This window comes from Erpetoichthys calabaricus, chromosome 5, assembly GCF_900747795.2.
Source record: "Erpetoichthys calabaricus chromosome 5, fErpCal1.3, whole genome shotgun sequence".
Classification (NCBI taxonomy): Eukaryota; Metazoa; Chordata; class Cladistia; order Polypteriformes; family Polypteridae; genus Erpetoichthys; species Erpetoichthys calabaricus.
The window spans coordinates 167187641-167206864 of NC_041398.2; the positions used below are offsets into that span (position 1 = coordinate 167187641).

Below are 19224 nucleotides of genomic sequence, written 5' to 3' on the forward strand. Positions count from 1 at the left end.
TTAATATCATTGTAGGTATCTGCAAGCTGTTAATTCTAAAATAATTAAATGTGGGGGTCCTGTGGCAATATTTGCTTGGTTTGTTTTAAAGGGCTGAAGTTTAAAATTGAAGTTTTCATTAAAAGTGATTATTTGAGAAAAGCACTTCTCTGCATTTCAGAGCGATGCAAATTGAATAGTGCTGGTGTAAGCTGTAATGTTGCCATATTAAGTCAAGACACCATACACTAAGCAGATTAACCCACATCCATTCTTTTTTCTGAGACTGTACACTTGTTAAACAGGAAAGCAGATTAGTTCAGGATTTGAAATGAGCAACTTTTTTCCTGATTGGTGAAAAATCTTTTGTGAAGTGTTGCCATATGCTTTAAAGCTTATAAAGCAATAAAGCTAATTGAACACATTTAAGATTCCAATTTTAATTGACTTTAGATCAGCATATTGGCTTTTATGTAGAATCAAAGGATAATTAACAACAAAGCATGTTGAGCTTTATTGATTTGGATAATGGATATGCAATGTATAACAAAAGTCTTCACACCCTAACTGAAATTTCTAGTTTTGTTGGTGTAATGGTTAAATCAAAACAGCGTTACAGAGATCTTGTAACAAACAATGTCAAATGAAAAAGGACCTTCTTAGGAGCAATAATTAAAAATAAACTTTCAATATATTGATTATTAAGTGTACATAACATTTAAATAGGTTTTTATTATCATAGAAGTGTTTCTTTCCTGCTTGGTCTTCTGGTGTGAAGGCAACTAAATAGCACTCAGATATGTGAAAGGGCTTAAAAGTTCTTCAACAGAAAGCAGTTACTTCTTTTACACTCACTGGCCACTTTATTAGGTACACCTGTTCAACTGCTTTTTAATGCAAATATCTAATCAGCCAATCACATGGCGGCAACTCAATGCATTTAGGCCTGTAGACATTGTCAAGATGACCTGGTGAAAATCAAACTGAGCATTAAAATAAAGAAGAAAAATTATTTAAGTGACGTTGAATGTGGCATGGTGGTTTGTGCCATATGGGCTGGTTTGGTCTGGTCTGAGTATTTGAAAAACGGCTCATCTTCACGCACAACCATCTGTAGGGTTTACAGAGAATGGTCAGAAAAATGGAAAATATCCAGTGAGCAGTAGTTCTCGGGGTAGGGGGGAATACCTTGTTGATGCCAGAGGTCAGCGGAGAATGACTCACATAACCACTTGTTACAACCAAGGTATGCAGAAGTGCATCTCTGAATACACAACACTTTAAACCTTGAAGCAGAATGGCTACAGCAGTAGTAGACCACACCCGTTGCCAGTCCTGCCAGCTAAGAACAAGTAATTGAGGCTACAATTCACACAGGCTAACCAAAATTGGACAATAGAAAATTGGAAAAACGTTGCCTGGTCTTATGAGTAACGATATCTGCTGCAACATTCTGATGGTAGGGTCAGAATTTGGCATCAACAACATGAAAGCATGGATCCATTCTGTTTGTATCACCAGTTCAGGCTGGTGGTGATGTAATGGTTTGGGAGATATTTTCTTGGCACACATTGGGCCCCTTAAGTACCAACTGATCATTGTTTAAATGCCATAGCCCACCTGAATATTGTTGTTGACCATGTTCATCCCTTTATGACAGTGTGCCCATCTTCTGATGGTTACTTCCAGCAGGATAACGTGTCATGTCACAAAACTTAAATCCTCTCAGACTGGTTACTTAAACGGTCTAAAGCATGGATTTGGATAGGGAAAACACTATTCCCAAAGAAAAAGAAACAAACAAGGGTATATTAATCTACCATGTTCCAGTAAACAGCACAATGGTGCAGCGGTAGTGCTGCTGCCTCGCAGTTAGGAGAACTGGGTTCACTTCCCGGGTCCTCCCTGCGTGGAGTTTGCATGTTCTCCCTGTGTCTGCGTTGGTTTCTTCCAGGTTCTCCGGTTTCCTCCCACAGTCCAAAGACATGCGGGTTAGGTGCTTTGGTGATCCTAAATTGTCCCTAGTGTGTGCTTGGTGTGTGTGTATGCCCTGTTTGTTTCCTGCCTTGCGCCCTATGTTGGCTGGGATTGGCTCTAGCAGAACCCCATGACCCTGTAGTTAGGATATAGCGGGTTAGATAATGGATGGATGTTCCAGTAACCTTTGCAAGCATCAGAAACTGAATAACCACTAATCAATGATACTTTTAACTAAAAAAAATAAATAAATGAGCTGTCCAACCTGACAGGCCAAAGAGCACATTATCTTCCTAGATATGTACAGTGGAACCTCGGTTTGCGAGCATAATTCGTTCCAGAAATGTGCTCGTAGTCCAAAGCACCCGTATATCAAAGTGAATTTCCCCATAAGAAATAATGGTAACTCAGATGATTTGTTCCACAACCCAAAACTATTCATATAAAAATGATTAATACAAAATCTAAAGTAAAAATACATAAAACAAATTAACCTGCACTTTACCTTTGAAAAGAATCATGGCTGGTGTGAGTGAGTTTCTAAACTCTTGTGGGATTGCACCCAATGGGACGACACAAGGAAGAGCATCCCAAAGCAAATGAAGTCTCCCAGCGCTGTAGCAGTTCGCCGTAAAAGCGAATCCGAAAAGATCGCGGACATGCTATATGCGCCTGCAGTCGATGGGTGATACAAGGAACAAGGAACATTATAAATGACTGCTGTGTCTGTGTATAAATAACCGCTGTGTTGCTGTTTCAAGCTGAATAAAGCTGGTGTTGCTAAAGTACTGAGACTCAGCTTCGTGTTTTAGTGTGCAAGACGGGGACTCGCACGTCACAGCACACACACGCGTGTGAGCACACACACACACATACACGAGCGCGCGCGTGCACACACAAATACACATACACACGAGCAAGCGAGCACACACACACACACGCGCACACACAGTCACAATGCTAATGCTGTAGTAAACAGTATACGCTCGTACGGATGTTGACTATATGAGTAAGGCACGCCAACTCAGACAGAGAATAGGAGACGATTGCCCAAAATCCTGCAGCCAGAGAGAGAGATGAACCATCAGCTCAGTTGTGATCACATGACGCTCAGCAGACAAAGCGTATACATACTACTCGTACTGCAAGACCTCGCTCGTTTATCAAGTCAAAATTTATTAAAGATTTTTGCTCGTCTTGCAAAACACTCGTAAACCAAGTTACTCGCAAACCGAGGTTCCACTGTATATAGGAAATGTAAAGTATGTTTTGTATTTAAATATATATGCAAAGTCCTCTTTCTCCTCTCCAATTATATATTTTATTTATGTATAAATAAATGTGTGTATGTATGTATGTATGCAGTATGTGTGTGTGTATATATGTGTGTGTATGTATATATGTATGTATATGTATATATCTATGCATGTGTGTATATATATATATATATATATATATATATATATATATATATATATATATATATATATATATATACTCTATATATGTGTAGATGTATGTGTATGTATATGTGTACATATATATATGTGTGTGTATATATGTATATGTGTGTGTGTGTATATATATATATATATATATATATATATATGTGTATATATGTGTATATGTATATATATGTATACATATACACATATATGTATGTGTATATGTATATATAGTACTGTGCAAACGTTTTAGGCAGGTGTGAAAAAATGCTGTAAACAAAGAATGCTTTCAGAAATATAAATAATGATTGTTTATTGTTATCAATTTACAAAATGCAAAGTGAGCGAACAAAAGAAAAATCTAAATCAAATCAATATTTGGTGTTACTACCTTTTGCCTTCAAACCAGCATCAATTCTTATAGGTACACTTGCACAAAGTCAGGGATTTTGTAGGATTATAGTCAGGTGTATGATCAACCAATTACAGTGGACCCTCGGTTCACGACCGTAATTTGTTCCAAAACTCTGGTCATAATCCGATTAGGTCGTGAACCGAATCAATTTCTACCATAGGATTGTATGTAAATACAATTAATCTGTTCCAGACTATATGAACTGTATGTAAATATTTTTTTTTTTTAAGTTTTTAAGCACAAATATAGTTAACTAGCAAAATACCCGCGCTTCGCAGCGGAGAAGTAGTGTGTTAAAGAGGTTATGTAAACATATATATACATATACATATCTACATATACACATCTCTACATATACATACAGTATATATAATATATACATATACACATCCACACATATATACACACATATCAACATATATATACACATACATATACACACATACACATATATACATAGTGCGTTGTAACACGGGCTGTGATTGTTACATGGGAGGGAGACGACAAATCACAGTTTCCCGCTTTCTAATCGGGCCTGTGATTGGTGCTTTGACGGATGCCCAGATCCCACAGTATTTCCCCTTAGGAGAGGCGTTAGGCAAGTGTAATTGAATAGCGGTGCTGCAAGTTTAGCTTTACACCTGTTTTTAAGGCTTATTGACTGAAAGGGGCTTTCATGAAAAAAGTTAGGGCTTTGCTACAGGATACACCCTCCACAAGTTAAGGAAGTAAAAATAAAGGTATATATTTCTGTTTTATTTAAACCTTTTAAGTTTGTATGCGGGCGGTATGGTGGCGCAGTGAAAGGTGCCAGTTAGGAGACCTGGGTTCGCTTCCCTGCGTGGAGTTTGAATGTTCTCCCCGTGTCTGTCTGGGTTTCCTCCGGGTACTCCGGTTTCCTCCCGCAGTCCAAAGACATGCAGGTTAGTCGCATTTGCGATTCTAAATTGTCCGTGGTGTGTGGGTGTGTGCGCCCTGCGGTGGGCTGGCACCTTGCCCGGGGTTTGTTTCCTGCCTTGTGCCCTGTGTTGGCAGGGATTGGCTCCTGTATTTAGGATATAGCGGGTTGAATAATGTATGGACGGACATTTGTATGCATAGCCCCATTTGCCCGTTTTCATTTTTTTTCTTTCTTCAGTAATATTTCAGCAAACCCGGAGCTTGTCAGTTCAAATCCTGGTACTGACACCACTGTGTGACCCTGAGGAAGTCACTTCACCTACCTGTGCTGCAAAAAACAAAAGTAATGAAACAAATTGTACCTCAGATGTTGCAAGTTGCTGGAATAAAGGTATAAGTCAAATAGATAAATATGTATTATACACATAGGAACTATTCATTTATTTTCAGTTAAGTCATCTGCAGCAAACCTTTATAAATGAGGGTTTCTCCTTTTTAGATAGTGGAAACTGTTTCTTCTTCATTGAGGTTTTCTCTTGGAGAGCTTTTTTCATTTCATTGAAAATTAAAGCAGCAGCTGCCAAAATATGTAGCTTTCTTATTAATTTTTCAACATTGTGTAAAATAACTTTGTAAAGTAACATAAAAGGTTTACATACTGGTTATCCTTTTACACTAAAATATTACTAAAGAGATACAAAAAAAGTAAAATGCATATGTTGTTTTTCTTTAAGGAGATTAAATATTACTGAAGAAAGAAAAAAAAAAAACTAAAACAGTCAAATGGGGCTATGCATACGAACTTAAAAGGTTTAAATAAAACAGAAATATATACCTTTTATTTTTACTTCCTTAACTTGTGGAGGGTGTATCCTGTAGCAAAGCCCTAACTTTTTTCGTGAAAGCCCGTTTCAGTCAATAAGTCTTAAAAACAGGTGTAAAGATATTGACAATAAGCTACGCAAACCCACCAAGACATGGAATCATTTAAATCAAGGTGCGAGTCGAAAAACACCATCCCATACTATTAGTTAACGATTAACACATTTCTATATGTATTGTAAGCATACAATACAACTGATAATATGTTGCGCTTATTTATCTGGTGTACCGACATTTTTGCGCGTTTAACGGCTGAAATCTAACGTGGTTTGTGCCCTTCAGAATGAAAACAGTTTGCATTTACCTTTTTAATAAAAGGTAAGCTTTTAAGCCTGAGAAATCACCCCGTAAATGCACACGTTTAATTGTACATGTGTTAATATGTATGCTTACACAGTATTAAAAGACACTCAACAATTAATGTCATTTACCTTTGTTCCCGCGTTTGATAAAAGGCGAGCTTTTAAGCCTGAGAAATCACCCCGTAAATGCACATGTTTAATTGCACATGTGTTAATATGTATGCTTACACAGTATTAAAAGACACTCAACAATTAATGTCATTTACCTTCGTTCCCGCGTTTGACTCGTGCTGTAAATCTCTTCCTTGTTTTCAGTTCACGTGATTTTGTAGGAGGCGTGATGACACGATACGTGACTCCGCCTCCTCCATTAGAGTATATGGACAAAAAACAGGTTCCAGTTATGACCATTACGCGTAGAATTTCGAAATGAAACCTGCCTAACTTTTGTAAGTAAGCTGCAAGGAATGAGCCTGCCAAATTTCAGCCTTCTACCTACACGGGAAGTTGGAGAATTAGTGATGAGTGAGTGAGTGAGTGAGTGAGTCAGTCAGTCAGTCAGTCAGTCAGTGAGGGCTTTGCCTTTTATTAGTATAGATTAAACCATAGAATGCACAGCGTAATAGTAAACTAAATGTAAAAACATTGAATAACACTGAGAAAACCTTGAACAACAGAGAAAACTAACACTGCAATAGTTCACACTATAGCGCTACCAACCGCTGGCTAAAAACACTTTTTAACACGTTTTAAGCACAGGGAAAAAAATGAACATTTGAAAAAAATCCGTAATTTAATAAACCACCAAGAAAAATAACATTGCAACAATGCACGCTACAAACCGATCGCTGTAAACAGAAATGAAAACAAAATCAAGGCCAGTGCATTCTTTAACTGCCTTCCTACCTTATGCATCCAGCTCTCTCTCTCTCGCTGCCTGTGTGTGTGCGTCTCTCTCTCTTGCGCTGCCTGTGTGTGCGTCTCTCTCTCTCTTGTGCTGCCTGTGTGTGTGCATCTCTCTCGCGCTGCCTGTGTGTGTGCATCTCTCTCTCTCTCTCTCTCACGCTGCCTGTGTGTGTGCGTCTCTCTCTCTCGCGCGGCCTGTGTGTGTGTGTGTGTCGTGCTCTCTCACGCTCTCTCTTGCAAGCTGCACAGGGAGAGACTGAACATGTACAGACCGAAAGGAAAACTGGCTTGTTCGTATACCGAGTGTGTGGTCATGAACCGAGGCAAAAGTTTGGCGAACTTTTTGGTCATAAACCGATTTGTATGTGTACCGAGACATTCGTGAACCGAGGTTCCACTGTATACCAAACAGGTGCTAATGATCATCAATGTCACACATCGGTTGACGTAGGTGACCACCCTTTGCCTTCAAAAACAGCATCAATTGTTCTAGGTACACTTGCACACAGTTTTTGAAGGAACTCAGCTGGTAGGTTGTTCCATACATATTGGAGAACTAACCACAGATCTTCTGTGGATGTAGGCTTCCTCACATCCTTCTGTCTCTTCATGTAATCCCAGACACACTCGATAATGTTGAGATCAGGGCTCTGTGGGGGCCATTCCATCACTTCCAGGACTTCTTGTTCTTCTTTACGCTGAAGATAGTTCTTAATGACTTTGGCTGTATGTTTGGGGTCGTTGTGCTGCTGCAAAATAAATTTGGGGCCAATCATATGCCACCCTGATGGTATTGCATGATGAATAAGTATCTGCCTGTATTTCTCAGCATTGAGAACACCATTAATCCTGACCAAATCTCCAACTCCATTTGCAGAAATGCAGCCCCAAACGTTCAAGGAACCGCCACCATGCTTCACTGTTGCCTGCAGACACTCATTATTGTACCGCTCTCCAGCCCTTCGACGAACAAAACTTGCCTTCTGCTACAGCCAAATATTTCAAATTTTGACTCATCAGTCCAGAGCACCTGCTGTCATTTTTCTGCACCCCAGTTCCTATGTTTTCGTGCATACTTGAGTCGCTTGGCCTTGTTTCCATGTCGGAGGTATGGCTTTTTGGCTGCAACTCTTCCATGAAGACCACTTCTGGCCAGACTTCTCCGGACAGTAGATGGGTGTACCTGGGTCCCACTGGTTTCTGCCAGTTCTGAGCTGATGGCACTGCTGGACATCTTCCAATTTCGAAGGGTAATAAGCTTGATATGTCTTTCATCTGCTGCACTAAGTTTCCTTGGCCGACCACTGCATTTACGATCCTCAACATTGCCCATTTCTTTGTGCTTCTTCAAAAGAGCTTGAACAGCACATCTTGAAACCCCAGTCTGCTTTGAAATCTTTGTCTGGGAGAGACCTTGCTGATGCAGTATAACTACCTTGTGTCTCGTTGCTGTGCTCCATCTTGCCATGACATGAAACTGTCTTCCACAACCTCACCTTGGTAGCAGAGTTTGGCTGTTCCCTCACCCAGTTTTAAGCCTCCTACACAGCTGTTTCTGTTTCAGTTAATGACTGTGTTTCAACTACGTGTGACATTGATGATCATTAGCACTGTTTGGTATAATTGGTTGATCATACACCCGACTATAATCCAACCAAAATCCCTGACTTTGTGCAAGTGTACCTATAAGAATTGATGCTGGTTTGAAGGCAAAAGGTAGTAACACCAAATATTGACTTGATTTAGATTTTTCTTTTGTTTGCTCACTTTGCATTTTGTAAATTGATAACAATAAACAATCATCTATATATTTAATTCACTAAGCCGGGAGACAAGTAGCCACTCATGGAAAGCACGCCGGAAGGGGCGTGGATTCACTAAGCCGCCGACAAGTAAGCCGCCCATGGCGCACGCAGGAAGGAGCCCACACCCCACCAACTCTAAGACCATTGGATACGACGACAACTCTCAGAGCCACCGCCCACAACTTGGACGCGACCGGCTGGGAAAAAAAAACGCTGTCATTATGTTCGTCTGGGCTAGAGGCCACATGCATCTCTGAGCCACGTTGACTTTTCATTAGTCAACCTCAGTCGAACCTCGGTTCACACAGGTTAGCGCGAGAGAGAGACAGAGGCACACACACAGGCAGCGCCAGAGAGAGACAGAGGCACACAGCGCAGCCCGAGAGAGAGAGAGCCGCACACACACACGGGCAGAGCCAAAGAGAGACAGAGGCACACAGGCAGGCAGCTGAGAGAGAGAGCCGCACACACACACACAGGCAGCGCCAGAGAGAGACAGACGCAGAGAGACAGAGGCACACAGGCACTGCAGTGAGAGAGAGAGCCGCGCACACACACAGGCAGAGCCAGAGAGAGACAGAGGCACACAGAGAGAGACGCGCACACACACGGGCAGAGCCAGAGAGAGACAGAGGCACACAGGCAGGCAGTGAGAGAGAGAGAGAGAGAGAGAGCCGCGCGCACACACGGGCAGAGCCAGAGAGAGACAGAGACACACAGGCAGGCAGTGAGAGAGAGAGAAGGCCCGCGCACACACACAGGCAGAGCCAGAGAGAGACAGAGGCACACACGCAGCGCGAGAGAGAGCCGCGCACCACACACACAGGCAGCGCCAGAGAGAGACAGACGCAGAGAGACAGAGGCACAACAGGCAGCCCGAGAGAGAGCCGCGCACACACCACGGGCAGAGCCAGAGAGAGACAGAGGCACACAGGCAGGCACGTGAGAGAGAGAGCCGCGCACACACACAGGCAGAGCCAGAGAGAGACAGAGGAACACAGGCAGCCCGAGAGAGAGAGCCGCGCCCACACGGGCATAGACAGAGGCACACAGGCAGGCAGTGAGAGAGAGAGCCCGCGCACACCACAACGGGCAGAGCCAGAGAGATACAGAGGCACACAGGCAGGCAAGTGAGAGAGAGAGCCCAGCGCAAACACGGGCATAGACAGAGGCACCACAGGCAGGCAGTGAGAGAGAGAGCCGCGCACATACACAGGCAGAGCCAGAGAGAGACAGAGGCACACACACAGACAGATAGATAGATACTTTATTAATCCCAAGGGCGAAATTCACATTCTCCAGCAGCAGCATACTGATACAATAAGCAATATTAAATTAAAGATTGATAATAATGCAGGTAAAAAAAACAGACAATAACTTTGTATAATATTAAATGTTAACGTTTACCCCCCAGCCCCCCCCCTCCCCCCCCGGTGGAATTGAAGAGTCTCATAGTTTGGGGGAGGAACGATCTCCTCAATCTGCCAGTGGAGCAGGATGGTGACAGCAGTCTGTCGCTGAAGCTGCTCTTCAGTCTGGAGATGATCCTGTTCAGTGGATGCAGTGGATTCTCCATAATTGACAGGAGCCCTGCTCAGCGCCCGTCGCTCTGCGCACAGATGTTAAACTGTCCCAGCCTCCATGCCAACAACAGAGCCTGCCCTTCCTCACCAGTTTGTCCAGGCGTGAGGCGTCTTTCTTCCTAATGCTGCCTCCCAGCACACCACCCGCGTAGAAGAGGGCACTCGCCACAACCGTCTGATAGAACATCTGCAGCATCTTATTGCAGATGTTGAAGGACGGCAGCCCTTCTAAGGAAGTATAACCGGCTCTGTCCTTTCTTGCACAGAGCATCAGTATTGGCGGTCAGTCTAATTTATCATCCAGCTGCACTCCCAGATATTTATAGGTCGCACCATCTGCACACAGTCATCTCTGATGATCACGGGGTCCATGAGGGGTCTAGGCCTCCTAAAATCCATCACCAGTTCCTTGGTTTTGGTGGTGTTCAGGTGTAGGTAGTTTGAGTCGCCACCATTTAACAAAGTCCTTGATTAGGGTCCCTATACTCCTCCCTCCTGCCCACTCCTGATGCAGCCCACGATAGCAGTGTCACCAGCGAACTTCTGCATGTGGCAGGACCTCCGAGTTGTATGGAAGTCCGACGTATATAGTTACAGTTGGTGGGTGGTTCTAATGTTAGTTGCTTTTGCGAGCGGGCACATGACCAGGCAGTGTGTATGCTTCGAGAGCAAAGGTGGACGCGACCAGCACCATCTAAGAAGAATCATATTTGTCGTGGATGTGAATCGCTGTATGCAGCATGTAAAACAGTTTGCGAGGGGTATTCCATGGTCTTAGCAGTGTCTGTACTTCGATTGTGAATCAATGTATGCAGCGTGTAAAATGCGTGTATTTGTATGTTGCCCTCGCCAGAGTTACATCTTTTCATTCACCTATAGTCGTATCCTCAAAACCAACCCCATTTGGACAACTGTGTCTTTCAGGAAGTGTTCACCCATCATACATAATTATGCGTTATTAGTTATTATTATATTATTAGTTATTTATATTACTGAAAGCATTCTTTGTTTACAGCATTTTTTCACACCTGCCTAAAACTTTTGCACAGTTCTGTATATATATATATATATATATATACTGTATATATATAATATATATATATATATATATACAGTAATCCCTCCTCCATCGCGGGGGTTGCGTTCCAGAGCCACCCGCGAAATAGGAAAATCCGCGAAGTAGAAAACATATGTTTATATGGTTTTTTTATATTGTCATGCTTGGGTCACAGATTTGCGCAGAAACACAGGAGGTTGTAGAGAGACAGGAACGTTATTCAAACACTGCAAACACACATTTGTCTCTTTTTCAAAGTTTAAACTGTGCTCCATGACAAGACAGAGATGACAGTTCTGTCTCACAATTAAAAGAATGCAAACATATCTTCCTTTTCAAAGGAGTGCAAAGCAAGCAGTCAAAAATCAATACGTGCCCTTTGAGCTTTTAAGTATGCGAAGCTCCGTGCAGCATGTCCTTCAGGAAGCAGCTGCACACAGCCCCCCTGCTCACACCCCCCTACGTCAGCGCAAGAGAGAGAGAGAGAGAGAAAGTAAGCTGGGTAGCTTCTCAGCCATCTGCCAATAGCGTTCCTTGTATGAAATCAACTGGGCAAACCAACTGAGGAAGCATGTACCAGAAATTAAAAGACCCATTGTCCGCAGAAACCCGCGAAGCAGCGAAAAATCCGCGATATACATTTAAATATTGCTTACATATAAAATCCGCGATGGAGTGAAGCGCGAAAGGCGAAGCGCGATATAGCGAGGATCACTGTATATATATATACTGTATATATATATATATATATATAGTATATATATATATATATATATATATATATATATATATATATATATATATGTTGTCACAGGTGGCTGGGGGGGACAACCCAGCCAGGGCACCCCGGAAGACCACAGGAGGGCTTACGCCTCCCCCACACCATGTGGGGGCGACCGCCCTGGTGGCTATGGGGACCACAGGTGCAGAGCTTGGAAGCTCAACCCTGTAGGGGTCCGTGGTCACCGCCAGGGGGCACCCCAATGCCTTTGGAGCCCTGGTCCTCAGCACTTCCACCACACCCCGGAAGTGCTGGGGGGAAGAGGATCGGGGACACCCGGAGTGTTTACGGGTGCGCAGCCGGCACTTCCGCCACACTGGGGAGTGCTGGCGGAAGATTGTGGGAGGCACCTGGAGCACATCCGGGTGATTATAAAAGGGGTCGCCTCCCTCCATTCAGGGGGCTGGAGTTGGGAGTGAAGGAAGGATGAGGTCTTGGAGGAGGCAGGGAGGCAGGCCTGAAGAAGGAAAGGCATTGGAGAAAGAGGCCTGGGACTTTGGGGGAGTATTGGGTTGTGTGCACTTTTGTAAATAATGGACTGTGTAAATAAATGTGTTGTGGGTGATTTGAACGTGTCTGCCTGTCTGTGTCCAGGTCATCTTCCACAATGTGTGTGTGTGTGTGTGTATATATATATATGTAATCAATTAGGCAAGATGTAATCAAAAAGGCAATTGATTACATCTTGCCTGAAGAAGGGGCTTGAGTTGCCTCGAAAGCTTGCATATTGTAATCTTTTTAGTTAGCCAATAAAAGGTGTCATTTTGCTTGGCTTTTCTCTCTCTCTCTATTTTATATATATATATATAATGTGTGTGTGTGTATATATATATATGTGTGTGTGTATATATATATATGTGTGTGTGTGTGTATATATATATATGTGTGTGTGTGTATATATATATATATGTGTGTATATATATATATATATATGTGTGTGTATGTATATATATATATATGTGTGTGTGTATATATATATACAGTATATATATATATATATAAATGTTTGTGTATGTATATATATACAGTATATATATATATATATGTGTGAGCCTGTGGTGTATATAAATATACTATATATATATATTGTGAAAGGCCTGGCACAGACTGAGGCAGAGGCACGTGCTTAAATAAAACACACTTTTATTTTTCTTCAGCCGTGGGGCACGCCTTCCCTGTGTCCCACAGGCCCAACACAGTCCCAAAAGCACTTAAATATAGCACACCAAACAACACTTTCCTTCCACTTTGGCACCACCACTCCTCCCAGGCAACCTCGTCCTCTTCCTCCCGATTCTGGCACTCGAGTGGTGGTGGCTGACCCTTTTTATACCCCACCCGGAAGCATTCCAGGTGCTTGATCACCTGGCCCTAATTGCATTTCCGGGTGGGGCTGAAGATTTGACCAGCCGGGCTGCAGGCTCCATGCAGCTCCCCCTGGCGGCCATCCGAGCCCCCAACCAGGCTGTGGAGGACTCCATCTCCATTGGAGCCATGCGCCAGGTTGGGGAATCATCGTCTGCCAGGGAGGCTGCCACCATGCGTCCCGGGGGAGGTATTGAGTTGTCCATGGTAGCTCCCCCAGAACAGATGCAGTAGGGGCGTCCCTGCCGGGCATGGTAAACGGCTGTCCATTACTATATATATGTGTGTGTGTGTATTATATATATATATATAATATATATATTATTATACAGTATATATGTGCGTGTGTATATACAGTGCATCCAGAAAGTATTCACAGCGCATCACTTTTTCCACATTTTGTCATGCTACAGCCTTATTCCAAAATGGATTAAATTCATTTTTTTCCTCAGAATTCTACACACAACACCCCATAATGACAACGTGAAAAAAGTTTACTTGAGGTTTCTGCAAATTTATTAAACATAAAAAAACTGAGAAATCCCATGTACGTAAGTATTCACAGCCTTTGCTCAATGCTTTGTTGATGTACCTTTGGCAGCAATTACAGCCTCAAGTCTTTTTGAATATGATGCCACAAGCTTGGCACACCTATCTTTGGCCAGTTTCGCCAGTTCCTCTTTGCAGCACCTCTCAAGCTCCATCAGGTTGGATGGGAAGCGTTGGTGCACAGCCATTTTAAGATCTCTCCAGAGATGTTCAATCGGATTCAAGTCTGGGCTCTGGCTGGGCCACTCAAGGACATTCACAGAGTTGTCCTGAAGCCACTCCTTTGATATCTTGGCTGTGTGCTTAGGGTCGTTGTCCTGCTGAAAGATGAACCGTTGCTCCAGTCTGAGATCAAGAGCGCTCTGGAGCAGGTTTTCATCCAGGATGTCACTGGATCATTACATTGCTGCAGTCATCTTTCCCTTTATCCTGACTAGTCTCCCAGTTCCTGCCGCTGAAAAACCTCCCTGACTAAGGCCCTTCTCCCCTGATCGCTCAGTTTAGATGGCCGGCCAGCTCTAGGAAGAGCCCTGGTGGTTTCGAACTTCTTCCAGTTATGGATGATGGAGGCCACTGTGCTCATTGGGACCTTCAAAGCAGCAGAAATTTTTCTGTAACCTTCCCCAGATTTGTGCCTCGAGACAATCAGGATGCACCTGAGCTGTATTTTGAGCTTCATGGCAAAGGCTGTGAATACTTATGTACATGTGATTTCTCAGTTTTTTATTTTTAATAAATTTGCAAAATCTCAAGTAAACTTTTTTCACGTTGTCATTGTGGGGTGTTGTGTGTAGAATTCTGAGGAAAAAAATGAATTTAATCCATTTTGGAATAAGGCTGTAACATAACAAAATGTGGAAAAAGTGATGCACTGTAAATACTTTCCGGATGCACTGTAAAATTCATAAAAAGGCAGTTCTATTGCTGGCATACCTTCTTTCCATATATCACATATAGCACATTGTTCCTTCTGCAGCTGAATAACATGATAACCACCGAACATGCTCTAGAGTTGTGTTTGCTTTTTATTTTTGTACAGTCATGGTCATTCTCCATCCATCCATTATCCAACCCGCTATATCCTAACTACAGGGTCACGGGGGGGTCTGCTGAAGCCAATCTCAGCCAACACAGGGTGCAAGGCAGGAAACAAACCATGGGCAGGGTGCCAGCCCACCGCAGGGCAATGGTCATTCTCTCTCTTCTTTTTAATGATAGGTTGCTGAATCACATAGTAGTAATTTTTTATTTGGAGAAAGTTGTTATTTTTACACCCTTTTCATTTTTCCCAAAAGTAGAGTTATTTTTTTTGTAGAAATCATGATCATAGTTGTTAATCATAAAGCCTCTTATGCTGATATGTAGCAATTGCATTAATAAGCCCCAGGTGTGACAGCATGTCTGTCATTATTTCTGCCGATTATAATCACAATAACAACTGCATTTTTTTTACACAAAGTAAACCACAGCTGTTTCATTTTTCCATTTATAAGTACTTACCTTCAAGAAGTGGTCCTTTCAGTAGCTAATAACTTGCAAACACACTCCTTTTCTGTAGAATGCTAACAGCTAAATGGTAATTGTAGGGTGTTATTGATGATTTCTGCTGTCTGTAAAAGGAATAACTATTCAGGGACCATATTGGAGGGCTCTGAATGGCAATTTGTACATTTTTCAGCAGGAAAGATGCTCAGATTGCTTTACAACAGAGAATGCAAGTCAGGCAAAAAGCAAATACATTAATTCAAAAATCATGCAACTGTTTAACATTTCATTACATAATTATCTCGGAGAGCAGGGTTTCGTGGTGTCTTTTGTGATTTACTTTAATGGGTGCATTATTTGTTTAGTATGTTTTCAGAGAAATGCATTTTTGCATTAATAGTCCATCTCTGTAAAATCATGGCTCTTCTTTAAAAGGATTGCTTTTGTAATTTTATGAAAATGATGTTTTAACAATCTTTTTAACCTCCATTATCCTGTGGTGAAGCGAATTGTGTGGTAAAGTGTAAAAAGTTGTAACCACTTGATCTTTTGTTTCTCCGTACTCCATTAATGCACTGTAAATTACTGGTTACTTGTTAGCTAGGTTTTCATATGAATCGCTGTTTTAGCTGAAATTATTTATAATCAGAGGTCAAAATTGTAATTTCAAGGTTTTTTATTTATTTTTTCTTCTTTTCATGGAAACCCCAAATGGTAGTTTGGTAATGTAAATAATTCAAATTCTTTAAATAGGCTATGTGGAAGCTTATAAAGCAGGAATGTATGCACTGTCTGGTGTTCCCTTAACATAGACTTTTTAGTGCTTCTTTTTTGCTTTTCTTCTTGTGGTTTGGGTAATTGTTTTATTATTAACTTAATTTTAATTCCACATTTAACAGGCCCTTTTATGTCATCAACATGTAAAATTCCTGTCCCTTTTTAGCTTTTTCTTAAACATTTAAGTTTTCACTGTCATGAACCTTCCAGTAAAAAGATACTGTTACCTGTCTTTCTATCATGTAAGTTGATGTTCCTGTTGCATACCCTCTTTGGAGAAGGTTATAATCCTACTGGGAAAAGAAGGCCAAACATTCAAAATCAATAAGATATGAACTGGCATATCAGTATTTTCTATATCCTCTTTCTTCAGTTTACTGTAATAGTTTGACACACAAGAAAGAATTGCATAGCCCATTATTGCCTTTTTTAATCATTTAAGAATTAATTTACACTAACCAATTTCGTTTTTTACTGTAGTTTTGTTTCAAAATTCAAAGGATGGAGGGGTAAAACTGTTTAATAAATTTGCACAACTACTGACAGACATAAATAAAGTCACCAGAAAACCACTGAGACACCATCCTTAAGTTCAGACAGCGCTGTTTTAAGATTGTCTGGGTGGGTGAAAGTTTCATCCAGCAGAAAGAGAGGGAGGCAGGGGGAATATACCTCAACATTCTGTTTAGTTTAACAGTTATGAGACTTTTAAAAATTTGCATATAAGTAGCAGTTTAAAAAAAGCATTTATAAAAAAAAAAAAACCCAAAACAAAATAGATTTAAAAATTTACAGTTAAGGTGAATTTTTTTATTGCTGTTAAAGTTTTATGGACAGAAGGCTTATGGTCTGGGCTCCATAAAATTGAATATCATTTAATAAACTTTAAAAATATTATTTTACATTATCACACCTGTAATTTTGATATACTTATCCACTGTATGTTTACAGCTGTAAATAAAAATACAAGCATCATTGGGTTATTCTGAAGCCAGCAGTATCATAAGTTTATGCTGGAACTTGCCAGTACATTTCTGCAGTTAAGAAGCTTAAAGACAAATACTAGCAATATTAATTCCAGCTTGAAATTTTCTCATAACTGCAGCATTTAAAACTAATGTATGTGTAATTTAACTCAATTATAGGTGTATGACAAAAAAACATTTATCTACTTTATCGATTGCTTGGTTATTTTAAAGATCACTCAATTAGGCACTGTCACTTTTCACTCTGCCAGAATTGCATTGTGTATCCAGTAGCTGAAACTGTTTTTTGTAAATACTGTACTTTATACAGTATAACTGGAAAAAAGTAATAATTTTTCTCCTTATCAGTAGGATATAGTGACTGATGATATGAGTCTTATGGATTGCAGAATACTCGTTGAGTGTTATGTCCTTTTGCAATAATATATATATGTCCCTTTTCTTGTAGAATAAGTATAAATGTATACTACATGTTTGGGCCATTTATGTACAATTTCTTTAATAGGTAGTAGAAATCTCAAATCACTATCTTGACCTTTCTATATATTTTTCTTAACCCTATTAGTCCAGTACAGGGTTTCTGGGAACTAGCATTCCTCTTGACAGCATGAGGTACTAGGCAGACATAAACGCAGGCAAGGATACTAGTAACGTGGCATGAATAGTACAACCAAACATTTTTTAAAAATTTGTAGAGTTTGCATAGTGATTTAGGATTAGGATTTATAAATCATGATCCTAGGGTATTTTTGTATGATAGTGAATATAGTGTTTAGTCTTTGAGATAATCTGCATTTGATGGGTTGTAAAGAGATAAAACGTATAAAATGAATTTTGTTTAACAATATACATAGCATTGACATGGTAATATTTTGCAAAGATCTGTCCATGTTGTTTCCCTCACATTATAGCATATCTTTGCGTTGTTGTGTATTTAATTGTTTTCAGAGTTTAAATCCCTCTATTTTGTTCATCCTACACACCAAACTGTGTAAAGCATACACAAGAGTAGTCCAGGCTGTAGTTTAGAATGCAACAGAAGCAAGCTAACTTGACAGTGCTGCTGATTAGATTCAACAGATCAATATAGTCAGACACTGCATTAACCATTATCTTTCCTTTTACATGCTGTGAGTAAAATTGGCTTTGTGTTGCTTAAACATTTCAGACTAAACTTCAGTTATTTATTGGCTTATCTTTATTTTAACTCCTTCTTTACAAACGTTTGTAATCTGCTTGGCAAATACAATGTAATAACAGAGGAAATGTTCACTCAGAGCAGTTGGTGGATTTCATTGTATTTATTTTGTCTGTTTAATACTACTGTTGCTGCCTAGGGATGGACCTCTAGTCTGATTAATAGAATTCTGTAGAGACAAGTCATTGCTGTGGGCACAGTGAATAAAAAGAAATAAAATGCCTTTTCAAAGTAGTGTTTCTTACAGGAAGCTATATACTATAGTTCAGTACTAGAATCTTCTGTTTTCTCAGATTTTTTAGAGGAGTTCTGAAAGAGCTTCTATATCACGTAAAGATGAGTTATTAGTCTGCTAGCTGGCTCTGGGATGCTTGTTGTTCAGTTTAGCTATTCCAGTATAACCTAGTCAGTGACTGCTTCTTTGCTTATAGTGTCCAATATGATTTTTTTTTCATCCCCTGCATAATTTAAGTACAGAGAATGAGTTCAGGCTGAAAGTGCATACTTAAGCTATTCACTTTTGTTGTTTTGAATTTTTCAGTCAGTGTTTTTAGTTTGTCCATCTGGTAGCTCATATTTGATGTATTGTTTAATTGGGGGTCATGATATATGCATTTAGTGATAACTGATAAACTTTACCCACATTAAGTAATGCTACAGACTTTTCCAAATTACTTTAGGGTTTTATTTTATTCTCTTTCTTTTCTTCTGTTACTTTTTTACATTTTCAATATTTGCATTTTAGAATATTGCACAGCACCGAATTTGCTCTTCTTTTTAAACAAGCTTTGTTTTTTTTTTAATGTGACAACACAATTCCAGCAAAACTTTA

General features: G+C 40.6%; 1 protein-coding gene across 3 annotated transcripts in view; it reads left to right on the plus strand.

The window, feature by feature from the left end:
• The window catches only part of cbr4 (carbonyl reductase 4), an 80258-nt gene that overhangs the window by 37600 nt on the left and 23434 nt on the right, over positions 1 to 19224 (plus strand). The window lies entirely within an intron of this gene.